Source organism: Megalobrama amblycephala, linkage group LG1 (assembly GCF_018812025.1).
Source record: "Megalobrama amblycephala isolate DHTTF-2021 linkage group LG1, ASM1881202v1, whole genome shotgun sequence".
NCBI lineage: Eukaryota > Metazoa > Chordata > Actinopteri > Cypriniformes > Xenocyprididae > Megalobrama > Megalobrama amblycephala.
Genome location: NC_063044.1, coordinates 22,790,188 through 22,802,703, shown reverse-complemented (window position 1 = coordinate 22,802,703; position 12,516 = coordinate 22,790,188).

Here is a 12,516-nt window from a genome sequence, read left to right as displayed (position 1 = left end):
ATATTTGAAATAATACAAATTTATATATAATACTTTGCAATGTATGTTAAAAACATGTATTCTTGTTCGCATTAGGCTATTGCAATGCAGTTCAAGTTCATTTTAATGATGCTTATTTTCCAATAAAGTCCATTAATTCAGTGAAATGTCAAGCTTGCAGTATTTTTATTAATTTAATAATATCAAGTGATATTTTTTCAGCTTAATTTTTTCTTGGTTTTTTATGGTGTTTTTAATAGATGACTCAGAGGCAGAGAGTGGGACAAACAGCACAAACAATGAGAGAGACAGCATACAGAACAGTGAGAGAGACAGCATATAGAACATTATATGTGATACTACAGATGTGTACACTAGTGATGTAGAATTTGCATCAGTCTCAAGTAGGCCTTCAGAAATACATGTGAGTACTGTTTAGCTTGTTTTTTTCTCAGGTACACATGTACTTGAGAGTCTCTCAATTTTTGGTGGAGTCATAATATCTAATTCAAAGTATTTGAGAGTCTATTTGAGAGTGGAGTCATAGTATCTAATTCAAAGTATTTTAAAAAAAATTACTAAGAACCAACTTTGTGAATATGTGAATGAGCAGACCTACCCCAAACATACCTTTAACAGAGATGTTGGTTTTTAAAGGCATGTAGTGGAACAGAGTCTGAGTCTGAGGAAGACCGTAGGACAGGCAGCATGAGACATCCTGATCCCCTGTCAATGATTGACCTTCAGCCTAACATGGATGCTGTTTTGACTGCCACAGGAACTACCACAAAAGCTGAGGCAATGCTTATGATTATGAGCCATGCAGCAAAGCATAAAATAACTGGTTGCCAGTTACATGATCTGCTGCAGTTGATCAATAATTTGTTTGGGCAAGAAGTTGTACCTCGATCCAAGTATCTTTTTAACAGAGTGTTTAAAAACAGTTGTGAGGAGGTAGAATTCCAGTTCTACTGTAAAACTTGTAATTCAAACATTGGAACAGCCCAGGAAATCAATGACAGACAAATTAATGAATGCGGATCATGTGGCAACACTTTTGATTTTGGTTCTATGAATGGTGGTAACTTCTTTATCAATGTTCCTCTTGCCCCACAAATTCAGACTCTGCTTGAAAGCACCGAAGTGAGTGCCCATCTGAACTATAGGTCTGACAGGCAGAAGAGCCATAATGAGATGCTGTCAGACATCTATGATGGGGAGAAGTACAGGCAGTTGTCTGGCCCAAATCAGGTCCTCTCAGTTTCTCACAACTTCTCATACATATTCAACTCAGATGGAACCCCTGTCTTCAAATCATCAAAATTCTCTATATGGCCCATTCACATAATGATCAATGAGCTTCCCCCTGAAATTAGGTTCAAGCATGTGTTGCTTGCTGGACTTTGGTTTGGCCCAAAAGAGCCTGTGATGGAAATCTTTCTCAAGTCATTTGTGGACCAGGCCAAGACCCTAGCCGACACTGGTGTCACGTGGCATAAAGCAGGGTCTGTTATTAACAGTAAAATAATTGGCCTCTGTTGTAGTGTTGATTCCAGAGCAAGACCACTGATGCAAAACACTACCCAGTTTAATGGCTATTATGGCTGTGGATTCTGTCTCCATCCAGGAAAGCTGGTTGATAAAGTGGTGAAATATCCAGTTTCAGCAGAAGAACACTGTGACAGAACAAATGAGGAAATGGTTAGGGATATGGAGTTGGCTCTAGAATCTGGGACAAGTGTTAGAGGTGTAAAAGGTCCATCTCCACTAATCAACTTGCCATACTTCGATGTTGTCTGGGGTTTTGTCCCCGACTACATGCATGCAGTTTTACTGGGGGTTTCAAGACAGTTGACTAGACTCCTTGTCGATACTTCTTCATCCACCCAGCCATATTATGTAGGCAGCCCTGCCACTTTGAGAGCAATAGATGCTAGAATTGTGAATATCCAGCCTCCACACCTGATTACTCGACTGCCTAGAGGGTTGTCAGATAGGGTGCACTGGAAAGCCTCTGAGTGGCGATCCTGGCTCCTGTTCTACAGCCTACCATGTCTTGAGGGAATTCTTCCCAAAAAGTTCTTCCAACATCTTGGCCTTCTTGTATCAGCCATTTGGCTGCTATTGAAGGATGAACTAAAACCATGTGAAATCAACAGAGCTGAGATCTTGTTGCTTGATTTCATATTCAGGTTTCAGCTCTTATATGGCGAGTCACAGATGACATTTAACATTCACCTTCTCAGTCATCTTGCCAAGTCAGTCAAGTTGTGGGGACCATTGTGGGCACATTCTGCATTTCCTTTCGAGAACGCAAATGGCAAACTCCTGACTTTGGTGAAAGGAACAAAAGGAGTGGCTAATCAGATAGTTACCAAGTTTCTTCTGTTTAGATCAATTCCTTACTTCTCATCCAAGTATACAGTGAAAGAAGAGGTGGTACGGTTCTGTTCTGATTTGAACAAGTACCCACGGGTACAAAATGCTGTCAAATGTGACGATACCACACTACTTGACAATGGAAGTGTGCACGTTGTTACACAGGATGAACAGGCTGCCTTCTGTGCCTCTCACATGTTCATACCTGATGAAGTCGTAGTACATAAACGCATGATCAAGGGAGGCCTGGTGTATACTAGCAGAGACTACACCCAATCTCACAGACGAGATGAAAGCTATGTGAAACTAACTGATGGAACATGTGGGGTAATTGATAAAATTATTTCTTTCTCTGGTGAAGAAGATCACATAGCATTATTAATAACAACATTTGAGGTAGCCACAGCCTTTCCACTACCGCAACCTTGTGGTTTTGTTCCACACATTTCCATTGTGCAATGCTTGGAGTCACCTAAGACAGAATTAGTTCCTGTTAGTTTCCTACAGGGCAAATGCATGGGCATCAAAGTGCAAGACAAATTATACATTTGCACTTTTCCAAACGTGCATGAAAGGGATTAGAAAAAATTCTCGAGAGACGTGTGTGTGGGTGTTGACTGATATTAAGATATATAAGTCAATAAGTCAATGATATATAAGTCAAGTTATATTAACAAAAGATCTTTTGCCAATTTCAGTCTATAATTTTAAGTAAAATGTATGTAAAATGTATAGAAAGAAATGTAAATGACAGGTTAATGTTTTTTCATTATTATTATTTTTCTGTATTGTTTTGGTTTTCATAAATTTCATACATTTGACTTGTTCCTTTTTATCTTTACTTGATCTAAAAGAAACCTGTTGAAAGTGTTCTGAATCATTTTAGTGGTACTATACCACCTGGAACCAAAACATGAAATTAATAAAGTATTGTCCACAGTAATATCATGCATTATGTGTATTATTCAAATTGACCTGCTTCTGTATGCCTGTCCAATTGTATATACTTTTTCTACAGGCCTAATAAGTTGAAGTTTGAATAGAGATCCCAGTGGGTCACTACACCAATCAGAACTGTGCAGCCATGCAGATATAGCTGGGGTTAGTGACACCAGTTAGAAAACAATAAAAACCTCTGCATTGTGTAATTAGACACAGTGCAGCAGGCATTCATTTCCCTGCTGATACAACACAAAAACAAGCAGCATCGCATTCAGTTGCAAAAGTGCAGGAGACTGAAACATAAACTGAGTAAAGAAAAAAAATTTTAAACAAGAAAATAGTATAAAACAGAAAACTTACCTGATACAACAGACAAACAAGCTGCCCCTTTAAGTGAACTGCTATTGATTTTCTCTATAAAATAAATATGCATACACTGATCACCATGCTCTCATTTCCACATTGAGACAAAAATATACCTCAAAAAATGACAAAAATAATCACACAGATTAGTAAAATAACATTATACAAATGAATTTAGGTAAAAATATGTTGAAAAAAGATAATTACAATCAAGATTAAATAAGATTATCAGAATGTCAAAAAAAAAAAAAAAAAAACTTAGCCTACCTCATGGGCGTATGAAATGTTCCCACAACTTTTTGCCAGGGTCGATATTGTCCCCACCACTTTTATAGATGTATTAAAAACAAATGAAACATCTCTAGTTGACTAGCAGAGTAATTTAAGAGGCGATCTGACATTGTAATGTGTTATTTTTTTCGAAATCATGCTGAGTGCTCTTTCCCGCTGTTATCAGTGGCGGTGACTAAAGCGCAGACGAGCGCGTCAAATCTAATTGCGGAGACTCGCTATTTGTTTCTTCGAAATCACAAAAAAAAAAAAAAAAAAAAAAAAAAACAGAATGCAAATGTGACTAACACATATTGTATTATAAGACTAGATGTAGCCTATATGAAACTATTAAACGTTCTATGTTGGTAAATTAAACTCAATGTTGAAATTTATTTCTGACAGCCTCCTACCCTAGACCTGTGGTTCTCAACCTTTTTTTGGGCCAGAGCCCCCTGTCCATTATCCAGAACTCTTACCCTTTTTTTCTTTTTTTTTTAATAGAAGCGACTAAACCAAGTCATACCAAGCATAAGAATACTAGAATATATAATATACATATAATATACAGAACAATAATAAAAACTTATAAGTAGCTATAAACAAGACAAAACGAATTCATTTGAATAGAAACTGAAAGTAAAAACCGACTCAGCCTACCTCTCTTGTCCAGCACGAATTCAAATGTTTCCATATTAGCAATGTGTATTTGGATGCTGAACTATCATTTATTATGTAAACTAGGATTTGTACTCAACTCCCGTTTCAATATCGACGAAAAAAAAAAATCATCCTCTTCTCAAGAGCAAAAATGTGCTTAGCAGGACCAGTTTCAGTGGTGGTCACGCTGAACAGGACATATTTAAAATGAGCAGTGTAATTTTTTATATGTTTGGCTGACTGTATTTTATTTTGATGATGAACAGGCTGCGATGTTAAGTTTGCAGTGCTAGACGTTGTTGTGTGCGCACGAGAGGTTGCCGGCGCGATCACTTCAACTGTTTCCTAATTCCAGCAGAAACAACTTAAATACTCCGTAATTTACAGATATGAGTAAGACATTATTCAATACTGCGAAGTTTACTTTTATACTCACATTAAAAACAGAACATTGCTTTTGCAAAATAAAGAATACAGGATGCGCTTTTTGCCATCTCAGGTTCATTTCCTTGAACTTGTTTGTGGAGCGCCACGCCTCGCAAAAATGAATCAAACTCAGCAGCATAGGGTTTGAAACCCAAATTTATATAAACTTCAATGACGATGTTTTCTGAAACTTAAGCGTGCAAGTCGCATGCTTCGCATTAGGGTGACTTCAGAGAGAGCTGAATGCTGTGATGAGATGCAGAAGAACTGCTGAAATACGGATGATTAAATGCGTATATGCCCACACTGGCAGCCTCCACATGAACGCGCTTGCGCACAAAATAACTACGAGTTTAAACATCTGATTTCTATGTCGAGGGCTTGTTGGTCAGACTTTGTTGGGCCTAATGCATAATGCCATGGTGTTTTACGCACAAATGGTCACAACAAACCATGAATAGGCCTATGCCAATAAATGGTTTCCATCACCTTAAAGCGCATTTGAACTAACGCAAAACTCAAGATAATCTTTTTGGTTTACACTGGTGTCCAGTAGACACCAATATGCAACCTAAAAATTGCCAAATGTGTTCTATTGGTCCTTAATGGTACAACACATGCAACCTATGGAAGAAATCAAATTACCAATAGAGACCCACTAGGACCATTACAATTGCCATTAAAACCAATACAGACAAATATACAAAAACATGGCACCAATAGAATAAAGCAAATTACCAATAGAGACCCCCTAGGACCATTACAATTTCCATTAAAACCAATACAGTTTCCTATATAACCATTAGAACCATTACAAATTCTGTGATGGTTTCTATTGTTTTTTTCAGCAGGGATGGGATTTAACGTATTATACTTTCTAAAGGTGTAACAATGAATAGATAAGTATGAGAGGCCTGATTTCACAGACAGGACTTGGCTTAAACCAGGATTAGGCCTTAGTTCAATTAGGATATTTAAGTAGATATATATAATGCCTTTGAAATATAATTAAATCCTACTTTTTGTTGCCCTGATCCTTATGCTGTAACTATCCCAGGATTAGTCAGGACGGTCACATGACAGTATATTAAAAATTAATAATACAGGTTTGTTGTAATGTCATTTTATTATATATTTTAGATTGAATGTGTCAGTAGCAAAGGCTGGTATCACTGGGATCACATGAGCAGACCAAACTTTCAAGTGTGAAGTGTTGTAATGTGTGTTTAAATACAAGTGTTTTTAATTATATATTAAAATAATATATATATATATATATATATATATATGTCATCACTTCTTGTTTGAGAATAAAATTTCAACACAGAATCAGTTGCTCTTTTTTATTCAAAATGAAACTACTCGTATTATTTACTTTCATCTTTGATATTACAGATATGCAAATTACCACATGCAAAATAAACATAATTCAAATTTAAACATTGTAATTGTTATGGAAAGCTTGTAGAATAGAACTAAAACATTTCATTGTGAATATACTGCAAGTTTGATCATTTCACAACTTCCATACAATTCCATATCAACACTGTTTAAACAATCCTGATTCACAGTGCTTCATGTTTTTTTCCACATTAAAATGTTTTGTCAATGAAATGCATCATTTTGTGGGGGAAAAAAAGATTGAGAATGTTTCCTAATAATATGAAAAAAAAAATAACACTTCACTTTAGGATTTAATAAAGTCTCTTTAAAATTATTTTCCAACTGAGCAAGCAATTAAGAAGCAACTCTTGACAGTTATGTCTTCTTCATATAAATAAAACCTGCATCAATTTATCAGCAACACAGCGCACAAGTGTGAATCCCACGATATCCGTCTTTGATCTCGTAGGTGTCTGATCCACTATGAGAACTGAGAACTGTCCGTCTTGCCTGCCCTTTTTTCACTCTTCCCCTCACTGCATCCACATACTCTTGCCTACATTTCAGGCAAGGCTAGGCGCATCTCAAACAAGCCTAGTGTGTGACGCACTCTGAATACTGAGCGTGGAAAAGTGCATAATGCATAATCATGTTGGCTTTGAGGAAAAACGGCACTCTTCGTGTGTTATTAGTTAATAGGTTACGCTTGTTACGTAAGCTAAGGAAGTTTCTGGGTCCAAACCTCGTCTCGTTTCGCTCTATTTATTAATATTAAACATTAAACATTTCCAAAAATGCATACAGTCTCTGTGCTCACATCGTCACAGACATTAATATTTTATCGATTTATAAAAGATGAATCACTGTCATGCCATCTGGGTTTTTGGTATGGAGATGAAGATGATTATATATTTTTTTTGGTAGCATTACACTACATCATGTGTATATTAGCACCGTTTGTTGTTTTCTAGTGGTATGAGAGTCAGACTTAACCAATCATCTGATAAAATCTTAATAATGACAAAATTTAACAGTATTTTAGTGTTTTATGCTGATGTACTTTATTACACAAATATTGAACTTCATACAAAATAATGAACAAAATAAAAGATTTCAAAATCACAAAAAAACATGAACCGAAATGATTTATTTTAAGCTAGCTATAAGCAAATTAACCTAATAAATAATATTAATTAATAATACAATTAAGTAATAACAATAAACTAAACTATAAATACATAAGTAACACGTGAATATTAATTTGAAAAATAAGCAAGAACAATACCTTTAATATTTTAACTTTATTCCAACATTTCATTGTTTTTAGTGATTTCTTCAATTGCCCTCTGTCTGTGCATGACCACCAAATGAAGGGGAGTTCGCTGATGAACTCCTCAATGCTCTTGTCGAGGAGATCGAGGGGTGCTGTGAATTCAGAGAAATCCTCTGTCAGGACTGCCAGTTCCCCATTGGCTTCATAGAGGCCAACGACCTTTATCTCCTCCACAACTGGTCCTGCTCCATGACCCGAGCTGCAGAAAAGGTCAATAAAAAAAGCACATTTAGAGTAAGTGATATTGAACCTTTTCCTTTATTTTGTAATTATTGCATTTGCAACTTGTTTGCTTGTCACTTGTAGCACGCTGCTTTTAGCAAGGAAATTATGTTTGTGATGGAGTGATGGTGCACACTTGACGGTTGTTAATGAAACTGAAATTCACGTCGAAAGTTAAAGTATAATGACTGTTAAATCTAATAGGTTTTCTGTCGTTATCATTGAAGCCATACTATCGATAAATATCAATAATGTTTTATCTCACAGGCATAGTTTCTGTGCACAAAAATAACAATAAGACACACTTGAAAAATCTAGCTAAAGTCTTTTGGTTTTCTTAAATCTTACAAGCAGGTGTTTGATTTTTCAGGACAGAGGGCTCTGTATATTTTTACTAAAATAATATTATAGTAGCTTAATAATAATAATAATAATAATAATAAAACATTCCTTAAGTGTATACCTTCTCCCCATAAATTTAACAGTTAAAGTTTTATTTGCCTAAAGCAGGGGTCTCAAACTCAAATTGCCGGGGGGCCGTTTCTGTGATTGACACCTCACAGGAGGACCATATTAACATTCAAGCGCAAGAAAGCGCAACATTTCAGAAAATTTACTTTGCATTATTTCTCATTTACATCAAATTTGCCTACTAAAATATCTTTATACCTATACTATAAATATTCTATTTACCATACTAAATGTAAACAGCAGTGTCTCTCTCATTGTTACAGAGTGTAATATAATTATATAATACTATTACTAATATAATACTACTAGGCCTAATATACTATTAATTGCAATAGTCTGGTGCAACTTCTCACATCCAACAAGGTACATGGAATAAAAAAAAATATAGTAATTTAGGAACAAAACCATCAACACTTGTGGTGTGGAGGGGTCAGAAATAAACAAAAAACTGGAGCTATATATATCTCAACTTTATTTTGCCAAAAAATAAAAATCTCTCATTGTTACATACATTATTAGTTTTTAATATTTAGTGGAAGTATTTTCCCTTACTTTATGTTAGCTTAAATAACATTAAAATTTTGCACTGACCAACACTGTACTGAACAAATACAATCCCTGAATACATTTGTACACTCTTCTGTTTCTTGACAGACACCTGGCAGCGCATTTGTCCAAGATGCCGTTTGAGCATCGGTAACGTTTAATGGCTGCATCGGACACGTTTCGGTGGTTTAAATCGACGCTCTTGACTTAAAAGTCGAGTGCTTTTAGCTCATAATAGAAGCAACGCGGTTGAGAGCGCGGCTCATGGTTGCATAGCAACGACAGACGTCACTGGAGCGAAAGCGCTTTGGAAAGAAGGAGAATGCGGCTCGGCTGCTTATGGGACGCGATATGTGAATGCCCCCATAGAACGGCGACTTTTTCTTTGCATATCAGACAGGTAGCAACTGGAGAATAATAATAATAATAATTTAGCGGGCCGGATTATGTTTTATTTTTGAGATCAGTTGCGGGCCGGGTAGAGGGGGAGGGCGGGCCGGCAGTTTGAGACCACTGGCCTAAAGAGACATTTTGCATTCACTTTTATTTTGACATTGCACGTTGGATCTCATGCAGGCAAAATTTGCATTATATTGTATACCTAATAAATGCCATGTTGTAGGCTAATGAACAGGGAAGTAAGCTTAATATATTATAATCATATCTACCATTTGGTAACCTTTTTTAATTTTCCTGTATTACAGATTTGTGACAAGGAACCCACACACAGCAGTGAGGAAGATCAACACTTCACATGTTCTTTGCCATGTCAGCCTTGTTTCTTTTTTTATTGAACGAAGAGAATGGCAAGAGCTAAGGCAACATCAGAAAGGCAGACTTTTTCAAGGCCTCCAGTGGACTAATATCATTGCCAAGGGCATCAAGTTTCTTCATCCTTACTGCAGATTTGATTTTAAGAGACACGGTGTAAAAACCCTGCGGTCAGAGACACTGGTTCCAGTTTTGTGGAGGGTGTGACTGTCGTTTTGAAGATTTGCCCAGTCACGGCACATGTTGAAGTTGCTGATGAAAACACCCTGAAAGCAGCAGTGGTTTTCTCTGGAGGTGCTGTAAATCATGACACCAAGGAATTGCATAGAAGACCAGTGTGTGCAGGTGCGCGGCCGTCAACCGCAGAAGTCCTTAAAACCAAATTACCCCGGAGCTTTTATTTGGAGTCTTTGGGAAAAATTCCACCAATGGAAATTGACTCGGGTTGCAGGGATGATGCTCCATCTAAGGAAGTCCTAAAAACCATTGTGTGGAGTGAAAGAGAAAAACCCAGACATCATTCTGATGAGCTCACAAGTCTGAAAAACATTATTGAAAAACAGCGTGGCACAGACAACGATGTTCTGCAGAGGGGAATGAAGCACCCAAAAGGAGTCATGCTCTGGTGAAGGAAGACACTCTCCGTCTTCTACAGAAGGTGTAAGGAGGATATAGTGGACCTGGACGCCACAGATATAATTCAGCAAGGGAGAGCAAGTCCACCGTACTATGTGTATGAGCTCATAGTCAGAAACCCATCTAAGGGTGCATCACTGTTACCCATGGCAACCTGTGTCACGTGACCACACCACATCCTTTGTGACACCTACTTCTTGCAGGCTTTTCAGACAGCTCTTGTTAGAATATATGGAAATGGGGTAAACAAATGTGATCATAGGTGTAAAATACGTAAAATCATTCACTTTTAATGAAATGTAAATTTGTCCACCACACTTTTTGCAAGACCTGTACTTTTAATGATGAGATCTAAACAACATGGAGCGCTCACTCTCGTGTAATGTACGTTTCATTCATACTGGAAGCCGGAGGGCGCTCTCTTGCTGGATGTCCAAAACGGTTTTGTAGTAATTTAGCTATTCGCTCTAGCAGCAGCTGAATAAAATGCAGAAACGTATTGACCAGAGGGGCGCGGTTTGCAGAACTTCACACACGGGATGAGAAGCCACATTTTAAATAAGAAAAACTTTACATAATCCTCCATTATAATGCATTTTAATTGCTCCAAATCATTAGTCAATGTAGGCTACATAAAGACTTATGACATCTTAGTCTGTATTGTACATTTTACATCCTTCTCTGTAATACCTTTTAATATTAGTGCTAATAGTTACCTATAAGTTGGATGCCAGATATTTTCCTTTAAGCTTAATTTATGACTGAATAATCTATATTTTTTAGAGATAGCTATAGAGATCACAGTTCTCCCATGATTCTGAAGTCTATCAAAAGTCTATTAAAAATATTTATTAAGGCCATTAATCAAAATCACACTATATACACAATAAATAAATATGTACAATAAATAAATAAACATAATAATATGAAAATATAAATATAACACACAGACCTGTTTTCCTCCAGCCCACAAGCCTCCAGGGGGCCTTTTCAGAAAGGAAGTTAAGTGCGACCTTGGAGTATGTTAACCCTGAAATGAGGGAAACCGGGTTTTCTGTTTCAGAATGGGAGGCATGTCAAACCCAAGAAAGCAGTTAAGGTCAAGCCTGTTTCTGAAAGGGAGGTAACTCTTACTTAGAGTCAGTTACCATGGTAACTTACTCTGTGAACCTAACCTGGGGTGAGTTTCCCAAAAGCATCGTTAGTGAACCATGGTCGTAAGTCCAATTGAACTCTATTGGTAACGACGGAACTTGTGACCATAGTTCAGAGTTGGTTGAACCTCCTTATTAAAACTGTCGTTTCTGTTGTGTGTCGCCATGTTTGTTTACCCCTAATGCATCCTGGGATGTTGTGTATCGAGCTCGGGGGCAGGGAGCACAGGAATTTAAAGGGGACGTGCGCTGAATCGGCGCATATTTAATGATGCCCCAAAATAGGCAGTTAAAAAAATGAATTAAAAAAATCTATGGGGTATTTTGAGCTGAAACTTCACAGACACATTCAGGGACACCTTAGACTTATATTACATCTTTTGAAAACACGTTCTACGGCTTTAAAAGAAAATATATCTGGTATCTAATTTGTAATAGGTCACTATTAGCACTAATATTAAGAAGTAGTACAGTCTTACAGACTAAGATGAAGTCTTTATGTAGCCTACATTAACAATGATTTGGGGCAATTAAAATGCATTTTAAAGGAGGATTATGAAAAGGTTATTATTATTATTATTTTTTTTTTTTTTTTTACATGGCGCCTCGAGACTGCCTTAAACAGCATAAACAAAGTTCACACAGCTAATATAACCCTCAAAATGGATCTTTACAAAGTGCTCGTCATGCAGCATGTCTAATCGCGTAAGTATTGTATATATTTTGATGTTTACATTTGATTCTGAATGAATTTGAGGCTGTGCTCTGTGGCTAAAGACTAATGCTACACTGTTGGAGAGATTTATAAAGAATGAAGTTGTGTTTATGAATTATACACACTGCAAGTGTTTAATAATGAAAATAACGACGGCTCTTGTCTCCGTGAATACAGTAAGAAACGATGGTAACTTTAACCACATTTAACAGTACATTAGCAACATGCTAACGAAACATTTAGAAAGACAATTTACAAATATCACT